The sequence below is a fragment of the Diceros bicornis genome, unplaced genomic scaffold (genome assembly GCF_020826845.1).
Source record: "Diceros bicornis minor isolate mBicDic1 unplaced genomic scaffold, mDicBic1.mat.cur d_74_multi, whole genome shotgun sequence".
Lineage (NCBI taxonomy): Eukaryota > Metazoa > Chordata > Mammalia > Perissodactyla > Rhinocerotidae > Diceros > Diceros bicornis.
The window spans coordinates 2,516,317-2,534,816 of NW_026690930.1; positions in this window are offsets into that span (position 1 = coordinate 2,516,317).

Consider the following 18,500-nt stretch of genomic DNA (forward strand, 5'->3'; position numbering starts at 1 on the left):
TCACAGCACCAATCTCCAGATACCCACATTCTGTCTAACATTCATGTCACTCTTGAGAAAAAGACACAGAAAAATTATTAATGGAGATTTAAAGTGCAAAAATATTAAAAGATGTTATGATCAAAGTAAGTTATTTTCTAGGAATGGTCTCATGACTACGAGTCTTGCTTATTTTAATCCATCTGACCATCTCCATCTTTTAATTTGAATGTTTGGCCAATTCATTTGTATTATAATTATTAATTTAGCTTGGTGTAAGTCTACCTTCTTGGTATTGCTTTTCCATTAACCTCAGATCTTTTTTGTGTGTGTGAGGAGGATCATCCCTGAGCTAACATCCATGCCAATCCTCCTCTTTTTTTTGCTGAGAAAGACCAGTCCTGAGCTAATTGCCAATCCTCCTCCTTTTTTTCCCTTTTTCTCCCCAAAGCCCCAGTAGATAGTTGTATGTCATAGTTACACATCCTTCTAGTTGCTGTATGTGGGACGCGGCCTCAGCATGGCCCGACAAGCAGTGCGTGGGTGCGAGCCTGGGTCTGAACCTGGGCCGCCAGTATCGGAGCACGCACTTAACCTCTAAGCCACGGGCCATCCCCAAGCTCAGATCTTTTTTATTTGATCTTCATTTCCTGCTTTCTTTTGGTTTAATTGAGTATTTATAAATATCCCATTTTATTTCCTCTATTGTATTTTTAACTAATTCTGCTTGAATTACTTCCTAGGCATTGCTCTAGAACTACAGTGAGTATCTTAATTTCTCGCAGCCAATCTTGAGTTAATATTTCAAAATTTAGGTACAACATAAGATGTTTACCAGGGTTTCCATATATTTCAATAGCACATATGAAATAAACCCCACAATACAATGTTGCAGTTTTTTATCTTAAAGTCAATTTACTTTTTAAAAATTAAAAAAAAAAAAAAAATAATGTTTTCTACGTATGTCCACATTTACCAGTCCTGGAATTCTTTCTAAAGATCCAGGTTGCTACCTATTACAATTGCTCTTCAGCCTGAAGAAATATTTTTACCATTTTTTACAGTGCAAGTCTGCTGGCAACAAATGATCTCAGCTTACATTATTTGAAAATGTTTCATGTCTCTTTATTCTTGAGGATTAATTTCTTTGGTAATAGATTCTGTTAATCGGCTTTTTCTTCCCTTTCATTTTTGAAGACTGATTTCTCTAGTAGTGGATTCTAAGGTAACTGACTTTCTGCCTTTTCTTTCAACACATTCAAGAAGTCCTTACATCGTCACTCGTACTATTGGTGCTTTGTATGTAGGTGTTTTCTCCTCTGGCTGTTTTTAGGATATCTTTTTTATCTTTTATCTTTCACAGCTGGTGTTATGCACAGGTGTGGGGTTCTTTGTATATATCCCACTGGGTTTGCTGAGTGTCTTGCATGTATAGCTTGTTTTTCATCACATTTGTGAAAATTTTTCCCTTTTTCTTGGAATGACTTTCTGCTCCTTTCTCTCTCCCTCTCCTGATGCTCTGAGTTCTTGGATGTTAGACCTCTCAATATTGCCACAGGGGTCTTCTGAGCTTCACTTTAGATAGTTTCCATCTAGATCTCTTTTCAAATTTGCTCATCTTTCTTCAGCATTCTTCATTCTGTGGTTGAGCCCGCCCAATGTATATTTTTAATTCAAATATTGTAATTTTGTGATTTAGAATTTCCATTTGGTTCCTTTTTCTAATATGCCTTTCTCTGCTCTCTTTCCTTATCTGTTCACTCACTCTTTCCTATAAAGCCTCAAATATATTTATAACGGTTGTTTTCAAAGTCTTGTTTGTTAGCTCCAGTTCTGGAACCAGCAAACCATTGCGTCAATTTCTCTCTCTTGCTTGTAAGCCTCTCATTACTTTGTATGCGTCATGATTTTTGATGGTATAGGAGATGCTGTATGGAAAGGCACTGGAATATGGAATAGTATCATGTTTTAATAGGGCTTGTTTGTTCCCAGAGAATGTGAGCTTCTTCCTGTGTCTGCTGGATAAACTGAGGCAGTGATCATATTTCATCCAAAGTCATGCTGAACTAGGACCACTCCCTTGCTTTGACAGGAGTGAGCTCGCCTCCACTGGTCCACAGCGGAGGGACCCGTCTGCCTTGATTGTGTACATGTTTGGTTCAGAAGGAGGCTGGATTTGACTGTATCAGGGCCTCCAATCCTTGGCTCCACGAGAAGAAGCAAAACTGTGCAGATTCTGTTTTTCAGCCTCTCTTCACTGCTTTTTTCTTTTCTTTCCCAGAATGTTGGGGTTGGACCAGGGATACTTTTCAGAAGAAGCAAATTACTGTTTCATTTGGTTCTCTTCCAGACTCCAATCCACTCCAACATCTCCACCATTGCTAATAGCTTGGCTGAACTCACCTCGACCTTGAAGAGTCTGATGTTCTTTGAGGGGCTTCTTCCTCCTGCTGCCATGACTGCAAGACCTGGGCTCTGTCCGCAGGAGGCTTCCACTGCCCTCAGACCACCCATGAAGGGCCCTTTTATTCTAAATCAGTTCGCCAATTTCTTCTAGTATCCACCACTCAAGAATATTCTCATAGATAAAGAGATCCTTTTGTACCTATTTTTCTTTGATGTTCTTTGTTACTTCCATTATCAAGTATTATAAGCATACATTATATTAAAATATCAATAAAGAATATGAGTAAGAATATATACTAACATTAAATATTTTATATAATAAATTTGACCTTTTATGAATATAGTCAATGCTTTTAACCATCTGTTTTATATTTAATATTCTGGATACTGATCAAGAAGGAATGCATTTGAGTCTCCTGGTCTGTACAATGTTACTAACCCTAGACACTGTGAGGTTGGTGGATGATAACATAGACTGTGTGGTTGCTATTAAAATAGACTCTAAATAATCATAGATGACTATGAGTGTGTCAGTATTTACCAAAACAGCTGTGGCTGGCTAACTCAATTTGTTGTCACCATGGTGATAAGGTAAGGGTTACAGTTCCATCACGTGTGGACAATTAGCTTTACTCTGTTCTGAGATCAGAGATGACATTCCCCTCCCTCCCACAATCTTGGCTGACTTCTCTACAAAGACTTATTGAGTGACAGAATGTAGATGAAGCAGAGCAAATCTATCTATGAATCATGCCTTCCTATATCCGTGTCTTTACACAAAGGGAAATTTTTGTCTGTCGAGTTCTAACTCATCCTTCAAGACTCCAGTTCTACATTAAACAGCTTGCAGAACGTGATGGTTGGTGAAGAACCACATCAGTGACACAAAAGACAGCACTTTTGTCCAAAGCAATATTCCCATTGTATAGCTAAATTGCGTTTGTGTTAAAGAATGCTTGGGGCTTTGCTCACAGCAGACTTTCATCACGTATTGGTTGAATTGATGTTGTTTCTCTTGGTATGTATACCTATGATGAATTCATCATTTCTCTTTGAAAAAATATTTTAAATGATTGCTGAGCTGGTACTTGACTAGAATAAACATCAGAATATTAGTGCTAAAATGAGGAAAGTTATTATAACCTACAAGATAGTATAACTAATGTGCTACCAAACGTTTCAGAAAGTGCAGTACACAGATATTCAAACTGAATCTTGCTTTAAAGAATTATCATAGAAGTTTAGTATTTCTACTATGCTTAGAAAAAAGTGAATGTGAAGATAAATTTTCTATCTCATCTTTGACACTTTTGATGACGTTAAGTGATACACAGAAAGATTTTGATAGAAGATCCCAAACTCTGGTATATTTTCAAAAACTTCTTAGTGGAATGTTCTCTCCCTCTCTGTCTCTTCTGTACACACACACACACACACACACACTCCTCTAAATAAAATGGAAAAAGTCCTTTTCTAGTTAGTTTACTAGGATTATGAAAAGAAAAAAATTACACAGACATACTCAAAAATATTCCCAAACTTCAACCCTGAATAATGACTCTGTGCTTTAGATATGAAATATTTGCAAAAGTTCATTGAAAATTGATGACCCTTAGAATAGACTATTAAAAAAAAAAAAAAAGGCTCTGCACATGACTCCAGTTCCAAAGAGATGGATCAAACCCACCTCCCAGAAGTTTCATCCAAAAATGAGATTGGAACCTATAATGAGAATCAAAAATGAGACTCTTATCTAAAATTGGATATTTTTCCACTGAGCTCTGTTTTTCTTTCTGGGCCCCTCTGGCTTTCTCCTCTTAGATTTTTGTTTTGTGTTGTTTTTGATGTCATTTAACTTGGTTTTGTTTTATTTTTGTAAAATGTCCGTATGATGTATGGTCATGTTCTAGTCCCACATCAAGGGTCTCATGTCTGAAGCGGCTTCGCCACTGTATTCACCTGTTTTACCATATCCCTTCCACCTGAATCTTGGGAGGAGATGCTATGTGATGTGTCAGTTCTATCTGTGATCTTCCTTACACAATTTAGTGAATCTCATTATCCTGAGAAATTAAATAATAAAATATATTTTCCTATGTCCTGGAAAAGACAAGGGAGTGATTGACGAATATATTCAAAGGAAAATAACTGATTTTTTAAGAATTTTTCCAGGATTATTGCCTTTGGGTAAAACCATGAGGCTTTGAAAGTATTTTCTGGCGCTGTAGCAAATAAAGTGGCGGCTAAAATGCTCTGCATGAGGGAAAATAGAATTTTAAAGATTGGGGAGAAGTATGTTGGAGGAGGCTAAAAGGCAAAGAATCCCAGTATGTGGTTCAAAGACACATTCCAGGTAGAAGGGAGAGTTAGAAAAAATTTACTTCTAAGAGCAAAGATGTCTGCTATTCTATACTAAACTATCCTGTTTTCATGATCTGCTTAGCTGGACGCAATACATGCCTCCATCTTTGAGTCTGTAATGAACAGGTGTTATAAGGGGATAGAGAGTGGTAAGAATTTAGCAAGGCTTAGAAAGAGGTGAGAGGTATATTACAGATAGAGGAGAGAGAGGGAGTAAAGACACATTTGAGAATAAGTACCAAGCATCAAATGTTAAAGACCCGTGAGCAGATTGGATCGAGGAGTCTTAAGTGTGGCAATGAGATGTGATGGAGTTGAGGGTCAAGGGTTTGGGAAGGACCAGGTCATGAAGGGCCTTTCATGCCATGTCATGAGCTGTTACTTTATCTTGAAGACTGTGGGAAATTGCCAAAAAGTATGAAGGAGAATATGTGGGTCAGACTTGTAGTTTTGACAGATTATGACACTGTGTCTACAGAAATACAATTTGAGAGAGATGAGATTTGGTTGGGGAGACACAGAAGGCTGTTGGGTAGTCCAGAACATTACAATGAATCCCACATAGTAGTGGGGATAAAGATATAGAGATGAATTCAAGAAGTACATGGAATACAAAATTACCAAAACTTGGTCCTTTATTGGCTATGGAGAGCAGGCAAGTAGTCAATGATAACTCATAAGTGTGAAGTCTGGGTCATACTATGGATGGGAATATGATCAACTGAGATGCATAATTCACTAGGTATGCAACCACTGAAGGATAATGATGAATTTAACTTGGGATATATTGAGAGCAAGGTGCCTCTGGAGCATCCAAATTGTGAGCTGTTGTTATTAAATATGTGCTAGGTGCTTTCCCCAGTAATTTATATATAGTAACTCATTTAATCTTCACAAGAACTCTCAGAAATGAATAATATTATTAACCAATTTTATGTAGAGGATACTAGAGCCTAGTGGTGCATTCTGACATTCTGGGAGAGGATTATAATAGAGATATAGACTTGGGAGAATGAGATATAGGTCATAACTGAGACCACTGGAGTGGATAATATTAAGTAGGGTGGGGAGTGTGGAGTGAGAAAGACAATGTGTTGAGTTTGGTATCCTGGGATGTAACAACACTAAATGTAAACTTGCTGTAGACCTCTAGTGGTAACATGTAGGCATGGGCAGTGAGAGGGCTAGGATTAGGATACACACAAAAATAGCTGCTATTAGAGGCTCCACCACTATCAAACATGTGTGACATGAACCAGAAAACAGAAATTTTTAAAAAGGACAAAGTTAGGAGCACAATGACATCACTTTGAGACTTGCCAATGATTTGTATTCATTGAGAAAACAATTCCATTCATCTTACTTTCATTCAAAACATACCAAGTAAATTATATCAGATATTGTATATCACACACATTTCTTGATTCAATTCAATAGATATAGTACTAATTTCCATTTTCCTAAAATTAGAAAGGGGTGTGAAATTTCATTTTGTTATGCTTAGACATCTCTGACAGAGGTGGGGCATCTTCCCATTCTTTCCACTGCTCTTCTTTTTACTCCACCCTCTGACTTCCACCGTTTGGTTCTTGCAGCAAATCTTACAGAGTGTCTGTTTCATGCCTGATTTTTGTCCTACAAACAAAACAGATAATGAGTGTTGCCCATGTGGATCTTGTACTTAGCAATTGTCTTTGCCTCACCATGGGCAGCGAGGCTGCTCAGAGAGGTCGAGGGCTGAGACGGGTTTGACCATGGTCCATGGTGGTCTTGCTCAAGCTCAGGTCCTCTTCCTGTAAACAGAGCACCTATTAGGAGATTTTCAGGCATGTCTCTTACTCCAGGGACTCAATTCACCTCAAGAAGAATTTAAACACTTTCCTACACATTCAAAATGGTCAAAATTCCTGTAAATGCTTAACTAGACTGAGCCCTGAAGAGATCCTTGAGTGTTCTACAACACATGACAAAATTAAGGAGGCTTTGGCTTTCTTACAGTGGCAGAAAACACTACAGTACTCCTCTTCCTGGTTCTTGAATCTTCAGTTACACCTGAGATTACTCTGGATTTTTGCATCTGAGTTCACTAGCACATTTAGTACACACACACACACACACACACACACACACACACACACACACATATATATTCTCCACATCTTTAAGAAATCCTCACTTTGTTAGTGAAGAGAGAAATTCATGTTTTGGTATTAATGGCCAAATCCATTTTTTTAAAAACTTGATCGTTGAAGGATTTTTTGGAGTACAAATGGTCACAGATCACATTGAAATTTTTCTCTAAATTTGCAATAAACTAATTAAAAGACAATGTTTTCTTCAACTATGAGGCAAATAAGAATTTAGAAGTCAAGAAGTTTGAGCATTAAGTAATATAAAGCATAGAAAGAAGCCAGCACAGTAACCAGACTAGAGGAAGCACATACGGTGTATTATTATTACATTACTATTAATATTGGGAGTATTGATAAACTCAAAATTGCCTTTCATTTTTATACTATATGCTTCCATATTTTACATTATGTAGAATCCATTTGTCCAAAACCAATTCTGACCTGAGTTGTTTTCTGTGTGAATAAGAAGCAGTTTCATCCCCTTAAACATATATTGTATCTTCCATTAGATATGAATACCTCATAAGACTAAGTGAAGTCAATTGACCATTTGAATTATATTTCAACCTTTTGAGGAAATTCATGCTCAAATATCTCATCACTTTTACTCACAATTTAGTATAAATTTATCTATTTCAATAAAATGATTTTCGTAAAACTGAAAAAAAGCTTACAAAACAACAAGAAAGGAATTTGACCTGATTTGGCAATGGACTAATAGTTTTTTATGATGACGGGCCACTGGACAGATCTCCAAGATACTGAATGGGAGATTTCAGAATTTTTAAAAGGGATACTTTTCCTTTAAAACAAAAAAGATAAAATGCCATTTCAAATATGTAAAGAACCTGGAAGTTGTCACTCCCATCCTTACAAGAAAAACACTAAACAAGCTGAAAATCAATGACTTTTCTTGTACTAACAGAGAATTAAAGTCACAGAGCACACTGCCATCTGAGTCTGTGAAGACAGGTGAACACAGAGACTCACAGCTGAGATCAACTTATATGCAGCAGAAGTAGCAGGGCCATCAACAGTAGCAACATTTAACTGAAATTTTGATGAACTGTTTGAGGCTGAATACGGACCAGCATGAAAGAGAGCATCCAGGTGACTGCAGGCTTAGGGAGTCCCCAGAGCTTTCCTGGGCTTACTTCCAGGAAGCAAACCAGCTTCTCATGGTGAAGATTTAGAAAAGAGCTCCTCAAGAAAGACCCCTCTTGGCTCTGTCAGGGGGATAGGAAAAGTAACAATAGTGAGAAGCATTCAGATCCTCTACATAACAAAGCCTACTCTCTGGGGTAAGGACTTTGCCAGAGTCTTTTCAGAGCTGGAGAAGGACAATTGCCCAACTCCAGCCCATTCTAGCTTTCCTGTCTCACCTAAGGAAGAGGGGAGACAAATAAATACTTGAGAACATCACAGACCAGGAATAGAAGTCTTCTAAAACTTGTAAGATAATACCACACTTCCCCTCTCCCATAGCTTACTACCACACTCGCAGGGCTCCAGCATAATAACAGCAAATTATAGTTGAAAGAGCTGCAAATCTCAGACTCCCAATGAGGAGGAGTATTTAGGGAAGCCTACAGTATACAATGGAGACAAAAACATAAAAACTAGAAGAAATGGAAAGATCTACACCTACAACTGTAGAAAACATTAAACACAGCCCAACTCCTAGCCAGATTAACATAAAATCTCACATTAAAGTCCTATTTACCTTAGTTTCTATTATCAGTCATGTTGAAGTCATGTTCAACATTGAAGAACAAAAACAAACAATTATAAGGCATGTGAAAAGGCAAAAAAAAATAATCTAAAGAGAAAAATTAAGCATTGTAACCACATTCAAATGTAACACAGATTTTAGAATTATCTGACAGCAAATTTAAAATAAGTATGACTAATATGCTAAGGGCTCTAATGAAAATGTGACAACAAGCAGAAAGTGATAGATATTATAAGCAGCGAAGTGGAGACTCTAAGAAAGATTCAAAGAGAAATTCTTTTCTTTTTTTTTAAAGATTTTATTTATTTATTTATTTTTCCCCCAAAGCCCCCGTAGATAGTTGTATGTTGTAGTTGCACATCCTCATAGTTGCTGTATGTGGGACGTGGCCTCAGCATGGCCAGAGAAGTGGTGCATCGGTGCACGCCCGGGATCCGAACCCGGGCCACCAGTAGCGGAGCATGCGCAGTTAACTGCTAAGCCACGGGGCCGGCCCAAAGAGAAATTCTATAAATCAAAAACAGTATAACAGAAATGCATAATGCCTTTGATGGACTTATCAGTATACTGGACAAAGCTGAGAAAAGAATCAGTGAACTTGAGGATATGTCAACAGAAACTTCCAAAAGAAGACATAACTATCCATTACATGCATGCACCTAATAAACGAGAATCAAAATATGTGAGGCAAAAACTGATCAAACTGCAAGGAGAAATGGACAAATCCATTGTTGTCTTAGAGATTTAAATGTTCCACTTTCAGTCATTCATAGATCAAGCAGGCAGACTATTAGCAGAGATGTAGTTGACTTAACCAGCACCATCATTCAACTTGATATAATTGACATTTATTAAATACTTCATCCAACAACAGCAGAATATGCATTCTTCTCAAGCTCATGTGGAAAAGTTACCAAAAGAGACCACATTCTGAGACATAAAACAGTTTAACAAATTTGAAAGAATAGAAATCATACAAAGTATGTGCTCAGACTACATGAAACAAAACTAGAAATCACTAACAGAAAAATAGCTGGGAAATCCCAAAATATTTAGAGATTAAACAACATACTACTAAAAACACATATGTTAAACAAAAAGTCTCAAGACAAATTAAGGCAAATTTTGAACAATGAAGATGAAAATACACCTTATAAAATTTTGGGGGATTCAGCAAATGCAGTGCTCTAAGGAAAATTTATAGTATTGACTGTATGTTTTAGAAAAAAAGAAAGGCCTAACATCAGTAATATAAATAAATAAATCAATAATCTAAAAAAATCAATAATCCAAATCTTTCACCTTAGAAAACTAGAGAAATATGAGCAATTGAAACATAAAGCAAAAAGAGGAAACAAAATTTTAAAAATCAAAGCAGAAATCAGCAAAATGGTAGACATAAAAACAATAGAAAAAAACAATGAAACCAAAAGCTGATTCTTTGAAATGATTGGTAAAATTGATACAATGCTAGCCAGGCTAACCAAGATAAAAAGAGCAGTGACACAAATGACCAGCATCATATATCAAAGAGCAGTCATCACAGCTGATCTCACGGACATTAAAAGGATGGTACAGGAATACTATGAGCAATTCTACACACGCTGAATCTATAACTTTGAGGAAATGCATCAATACCTTGAAAGACACAAACTATCAAAACTCACCCAAGGAAAAATGATCTGAATATGCCTACATCCATTTAAAAAATGGAATCAATAATTAATAACTTTCCAGCAAAAAAAGTATCAAATCCAGATGGTTTTACAGGTGAATTCTACCAATCCTTTAGGAAAGAAACATTAGGAAATCTCTATACTCTCTTCCAGAAAAATAAGAGCAGAAGGATCACTTTTTAACTTAATCTATGTGGTTAGCATTACACTAATACCAAAACCAGATTAAGACATTACAAGAAAAGGAAACTATAGACCAATACCTCTCAGCCTCTATTGATAAGGATACCTTAAACAGATACAGGAGACAACTGAAAGAGCCTCCAATGGTTAAAGCTAAAGCAATTTGAGCAAAAAAATAAAGTACTAATGGATTATAATCAAAAGCATAACATACATGTATTCATGATTGCATACTGATGTAAATAAATGATTGAATAAGAAAATAAATGTGAGACAACAGCTAAATCTCCCTGCAGAAGAATTCCAAATGAGGTGGAAATAATTCCTCTCTCCTTAAGGAGGGACTACACATGGTTATTTCCTTCCAAACAGTACATTGTGGTAAGTCATAAAAACTAGTAGCGTTACAGCAGAGAAATCTGACAAACAGGACCTCAGCCAGGTGATCAAGGTCAACATCAATACTAAAAAGTCATGCTGAGAGTATGTAATTCTGATATAATGCAATGGAAATAGCGTTTTACCTCTGAGATCTTCCTCTCAAAAAACAGTAATCTGTGTCCAACCATGAGAAAAACACCAAGGCAGATTCCAATAGAAGGTCATTCTACAAAACATCTGCTCAGTATGTCTCAAAACTGTCAAAGTCATCAAAACCAAGGAGTGCCTGGGAAATTCCGAGCCGAGAGGGGATCTGACAACTAGACATCATGTGGTGTCCTGGATGGGATCTGGAAACGGAAAAAGATATTAGAGGAAAACTAAGGAAATTTGAATAAAAGATGGACTTTAGGGGCTGGCCCAGTGTTTTAGTGGTTAAGTTTGTACACTCCGCCTCGGTGGCCCGGGGTTTGCAGGTTCGGATTCTGGGCATGGATGTATGCGCTGCTTATCAAGCCATGCTGTAGCAGCGTCCTACATACAAAATAGAGGAAGATGGGCACGGATGTTAGCCCAAGGACCATCTTCCTCAGCAAGAAGAGGGAGATTGACAACAGACGTTCGCTAAGGGCCAATCTTCCTCAAGAACAACAACAAAAAGGTGAACTTTAGTCCATGAAAATGTATCAATATTGGTTCATTAATTGTTACAAATGTAATATACTAATATAAGAGGTAGAAGAAACAGAAATAACTAATACACAATGACCTTTGACAGCCTCTGTGCTGCATCCATTTTATTTCATAAATTTTACAAAAAATAAGATTATTAATATCTTTATTCTTTATATCAGAGAAAATTAGGCTCAGAAAGAGTCATCGATGTGCTTAAAGTGAGTAAGATTTGCGGTTAGGACTTAGTTCTAGTTAACACCACGGTCTACACCTTTAATTTCTCCTATTATCTAAACCCCAAATTTCCTTTGAAAAAATTCAAGCTTCACCTGGCCAGAGCATAATGATTGCTAATATTTACCACAAGGCTTTACTGTGTGCAAGCACTGTTCTAAGTATGTGCTCATTTAATCCTTCAAAATCACTAGGAAGTGGTATGATGATTTGTTCCACACTTCAAGCCATTAAACACAGGGAGATTAACTTAATGGTTGTAAGTAACACAGAGATCATAAAGTGCTGGGATTCAAACCCAGTCTGTCTGGCTCCAAAGTCAGGTTCTTAATCAACCTTCCAGAAGTGTAAAGTTTCTAGGATGAGAAATGGCACATTTAGGAAGTTCTGGGGAGAGTATGCACTCCCTTCACCATCTTCCATTTATTTTGTCATCAGAGCCCTCGTATACTGTGGCTGCATTTATGTATGTATTGTGCATGGGTACACGTGTGCATTTTAGAGATGGGCTGCTTTTGTGTGAATTCCTAGTAACCAACACACTCATTAAGGACATATGAGAACTTATTTGGGGATGATTATACTAAGACAACTTTATTTCAAAATTTTACTGTGCTGCAAAGCCAGCTGTATTCCTCAGCTCTCTATTCTATTCCATTGATTTGTCTGTTCTTCTGCTAGTATCATAAATTTAACTTTTAATTATTATGCTTTTGTAATCTTTTAAATTACACCATTCTTCAGTTGGTGGAGATAAGTTGTGTTATGTAAACACAGCACTAAACTTGAGTTAGAAGGCCTGGTGTTGGCGGTTACATGGCTCTGGTTAAGTTACATAAACTATGAGTTTTAATATTCTTATCTTTAAAATACAGAAAATAATTTCATGGGATGATGTGAAAATTAAATAAATTGGTGAATTTGAATGTGGCAAATTGAATAAAATGGTATATTTTACATTAGCGTGACAATTTATTACTATAAACGGATTTTACATAACTGTAATTTACATCAATTGTCAATATTATTTCTATGATGAAGATCTCTGACGTGTCTGAGTCAATAGAGAAAGACCACAATCCGGGGTCTTGGTGTTTGGACGATGAGTCTGGCTCTCTGGAGCCCTGGGGGTACCAGCATAAATAAATGTTCCCAGAGGCTGCAGGAAGCTTGTCAGTTAAACCGTTTAATTTGAGGGTGGCCCTGAGATGGGATGCCAAGCTTATTCATGGATTCTGAGGTTCAGTGTTATAAACAGACTCATGGAGGTGATGGTTGTTCGCAGTCAATCCTAACAGAAGTACTCAGTCATAATTTCATTACTGGATTCACTGTAACATGGGCAGCTCGGCCAATTCAAAGGAGATGGTGAGATAAATCGCACCACCTGGATCGCGAAAGTGGCCTCTTGACTCAGGGTTGGTGACATCCAGTGGGACAGCCCTGTTTCCAAATTCAAGAGTCTGTCAGAGAGTCAGAGAAAGTGTTTCCTTTTGGACAAATGCCATTCCTAGGTCACAAGCTGTGAATCCAGATCTAGAGCTCAAAGAAAAATTTGGCTTCAGAATTGGCATGGCTGAATGCAAGGGGTAATCTTAGGAAGTCAACAGTCCCAGGAACAGTCTCAGAGCCTCGTAATAGAGTCTGAACACACTCACCGGAATGCTGTAATCATTCCCTGGCTTCTGAGAGAGAGGGAGAGACTTGGGATACAAAGCTAAAAATTATACTTATTTGCTAATTTTTGCAAATGGGTTGTAGGGGAGAAAAAGCCATTATCACTAAGTTTTGAGCCAAATCAAGCCTCCCTCTAGCAGCATGTCAGTAGCAATAGTCCCTTCTCTTCATCAGCATGTTTTTCATCTTATCCTTTCATTAACACAGTTGTGTACAAGCAGATCTTTCCATGAGCTGAGCTCATGCTCATCACACCCTGAACGCCCTGCCTTCCTCCTCCTGTGGTCACGCGTTCACTCTCCTTCTTTTTCTGCTCTCTCCTCCTCAAATTCCATGCAATGGTGTTAAAATGTTTGTGAAAATAGTGATGATCCTTCCCTTCCTGCATCCGTGTGTTAGGGTATCTACTGAATGCCCTAGCTATCTTCTCTTCTCAAATCCATCCTTAGTCCTTCAGAGACACTTCTTGTTTTGAGTTACTGGGTTCTGTAGCAGTGCTCTGCCTCTCACTCTCCCTTTTCCTACACAGACAGCCAATGCATGTGCCCTTCCCAACATAAGCTTGCGTGCTGTCTATAGTTTTAAGATTAATTTCCCATATTTCTAAGACATCCTAGGTACCTCTCCAGATACAATTGACATAATAAGCAACAAAAATATAGACCAACGAACCAAAATAATGTTTTTGATGGGCAGAGATTGGGGCTCAAATTTGGACTCAGCATACTCTGTGAGGTTTGAGTACAAACAGCTACTTATTTGGGTAAATGAAAATCATCCTGTATTCACAGGCCCACGCAATTGCCTCCCGAGTCAAAGGTTTGATAATCTGAAATACAAATACCTGGTGTTCCGGTTGCCATGATGATTTAGTCTCCAATCCCTAGGTCCCTATACAGAATAGTATTGGGAGTAACACTCTTGGAAGAATTCCTTCTAGAATTTCTAAATGTTGCATAAAATTGCCCAACACTTCTATCCTCTTTCTATAAATCCTTCTGAATATAAGCGGCATCTACTTTTACCACTATTCCATCTATGTCTCCCCTCCATTCTTCACTACATTCATTGCTGAAGTTTCAATTCTGGTTCGCTTTCTCCAGCATGTTCTCCCAAAAAGAACTCATCTGTCCTCATGTCTCAACCAGTCCTGTACACTCCTCCCCCGACTGTATAGTTGATGTGTCATAGGACCATAAACCTTTAGAGCTAGAATAAATCTGATCTGAGAGTCACCGTGGCTAAATCATCATCATCATCATCTATAAAAATAATTTTAAAAACAAACAGATGATCTGCTTATAGCCATTGAGCTCACTAGGTTGCTTTTTTCTCACATAAATTTAGAAATTCTAAAACCAAGCCCACCATTTTCCATGATATTCTCAAAATCTATTATATCTTCCCAAAGGCTTCAGCCAATGGAAAGATCGTTCTCAAAATCACAAAAGCTCTATAATTCAGCTTTATTTTACCCCACTCCTTCATTATCCACACCTAGATGGTAGAAATATATCAGTTCTTCCCTCAAAATGTCTCTCACCCACTTCCTTTCTCTCAATTCAGACTGTTGTTCTCCACATTGATAATCTTGCCTTGTTCACACCATCAGTTCTGACGTTGACCTCCCAGATTTGAGTCTTTCCCCCTAAAAACCATCCCATATCCATCATAAACTCTCTTGTCCTAAACCTTTGGTGGCTTGCTAGCCCAGACTACATGAAGGCAATGAAAAATCTTTGAATATACACATTTGTTGTTATTCTGATAACTCCCAGCTACAGGAGTGATGATGCTGATAATGGAGAGCAGGAACCAGACAGATGCCCATTAAGGGCTGAGATCATTTTTCTGACTGCTGAAAAGGACACTTAACTCTTCAGCCCTTGAAGTTTTTGGTCTGTTACATTTTTAATGTTTTGCTTAAGTTTTTAATACAACATAATTTGCATGAGGCAACTGTAAGGCTTTTATGTGATCCATTTCATTGCCTGAATCTTTCATCTGGGTGGGGACTGCATTAAGCTCATCCTGAATAATAGCTTCTAGTATTTAAATCCGTTATTTAAATTCAATTTTGCCAAGAAGCTATCACTCCTACTCTATCTGCAAATATGGAAACTTAACTGTAGAATTTCCTCCTGAAATTTTCCATAGGGGAAAAAAAATGTCATCCATTTAAATGCATCCTTTGAGTACTGCAAATTCTGTGAGCAAACAACTTTAAACAACCTATTTCTTTTTCATATCAAAATTAGGATTTTAAAAAATTTTGCTGATTATAAAAGTAATTCGTGTTTACTGTAAAAGAAAAAATGAAACACTGAAGAATCTAAAGTAGAAAGCAGTGTCTACTCAAAATGGCTATGCCCAATGGAAACATTGTGTTATCTCTATATTTTTTTCTAGATTTTTAAACATAAAGAAACATCAATATTTACCTAAGTTGCATCATATGATACCACGCAGACTGCATTTTCCAAAGACAGCCACGACAATATTCCCATCCTGCACGCTCTTCTGCAAGTGTCCTTGGCATTCTCTCAACAAGAATTGTTATTTCTCCACCTCCTGGAATCTGAGCAGGCCGTTGGATAGCTTCAATAGATAGGATATGGCTGCCATAATGTGGCATAAAACTAATTCTGTGCATAGCCCTTAACTGGCCTGGCAACTTCCACTCTCTACTTCTTGGAAGCTGACCACCACGTAAGAAGTAGGACTATTCTGAGAGCACCATGCTGTGAGGAAGCCCAAGAAGGCCTGGAAGATGAAATTCCATGTTGAGAGGTGAAGAAATTAAAGTTCCCCAAAGCACCAGACATGTGAATGAAGAAGCCATCTTGGAAGTGGATTCTTCCATCCCAGCTGATCCAGGTGATTTACACGTGGGTCAAAGACAAACCACCCAGCTGAGCCCTTCCTGATTCCTGATCTACAAAATCAGCAACAGAGTAAAATAGTTGTGTTTTAAAAATTATTACCAATAATTTTTAATGAAATGGGAAAATACTAATTAGGGAATATTAAGTGAAAAAACTTAAGTATGAAACTATAAATACAATATGATGTTAGATGTGCCTTAGCTTGTCTCACCTGCTCACTGCAGCAGCCACCAAAACGGGCTCCCTCGCCCAGACCTAACCCCCTTCAATGCATTCTCTACACTGAAGCCAGAGACATCTTCCTAAATTAAAATAGTTGTTTCAAACTCCAAAGTTCTGGGGTTATTTGTGATATAGCAACAGAAAACCAAAACATATTCCTTGAATATTTTTTATCGTAAAACAAATTAAATCCACCTCATCTCTTTTAGTGGTTCTTATATTATATGCATTTACCATATGCTAATTAACTCATCCCTTATAGATGTACTTTTAGACTGTTTTCTCTTTTATTATTGTAAATAATGCTGCAGTGAACATTTCTTTGCATATGCACCTATCTGATTGTTTTCAAGGGTGAATTCTTGTAAGTCATATTACTAAGCCAAAAGATAATTCAAAAATTACATTTTGATATCTTCAGCATGACTATATTTCAGGAATGTACAAATTTATTCTCACAACAGGAGTCTGTGAGAATGTCACTTCCGTCATACTGGGCCTTACCAACTTTTATAGCCAATGTGGTAAAATATACATAATTTCATTTTTATTGGCCATTTCTTGTATTTTGTAAATTGCTTGTGCATAAAGTATAAACCATTTCAAAGCCATTTTAAAGCTTAGTTTCTTTATATAAATAAATAATTTCATAAATCTATATACAGTAGACATTATTACTGCTCACCAATATTTCCATTCCTCCTCCCTTTCCAGAGGAGCACAGGAGGAATAAATTTCCTTAATTCCATGAACTTATGTACGGCTATGTGCCTTGAGTGGGGAAAAAAAAGAGGAACAAGACATGCATCAAATTGCTAGTGCACCAATCTCCCACGTTCTTTCTTCCCCTGCTGCAGCAATCATGAAAACACAGGTTGATAGGAAGATTCCATGAGATCTAAATGGCCTGGAAGGCTAAGCCAACCTGTTGAGATAATTGCTCTGGAGAGTCTCCCAGACCCTCCCTCACCCTTTGTGTGAGAAAGAAGTAAACGTTTTGTTCATATTAATACATTGGGATGTCAAACTGTTTACCACTGAAGAATAACCTAACCTATCCTGACTAGTAAAATACACATCTGGGGGCCGGCCAGGTGGCACAGTGGTTAAGTGTGCATGCTCTGCTTCGGCGGCCAAGGGTTCACAGGTTCGGATCCCGGGCACGCACCGACACACCGCTTGTCAAGCCATGCTGTGGCGGCGTCCTACATAAAGTAGAGGAAGATGGGCATGGATGTTAGCCCAGGGCTAGTCTTCCTTACACACACACACACAAAAATACACATCTGGTCATATATATGCTTTCCAAATGCAGACCTTGTCATTGGGTTTGTTGGTTGCTTGGCTTTATCCCTGTCTACACATATATCAACACGCACAACATGGGTCACCTTGGTAGAAAGATTTAACAATCTGTTATGTATTCTTCCATATTTTTCATTCATGCTCGTAACATTATACAGATATATCCGTATGCATATACATAGAAATGTATGTATGTATGTAAAGTGGGATTTTAGCCTTTGTTTTCCAAAAAAAGAAAGTGGATAATTATACCCCCTTTTCTGCCTCTTGCATTTCTTACTCAACAATAACTGGTGGAATGTAGTCACCTTCTATAGCTCTAATTCCCTCATTTTACCGATTGCTCAATAGAACGTAGTCTGCACGCAGTAGAATTCATTCAACCAGTCTCCTCTTGACCGGCATCCACTTTGATCTAGTTTTGTGCCATTAGAAACAATGCTGCAGTAAACACTTGAGTGCCCAAGTCCATGAATACGTCTGCTTTTATTTCTATTGGCATTCTTGGGAGAAGCCCGGTGAGGTTAAACGATATACGTGTTTTTATCTTTAATAAATGCTGTTAGATTACTTCTGCCAAAAACTATAACACTGCACATTTCCACCAGGAATATGAGATATTATTTCCTTTAATTCCCCGGGAGTATTAAGT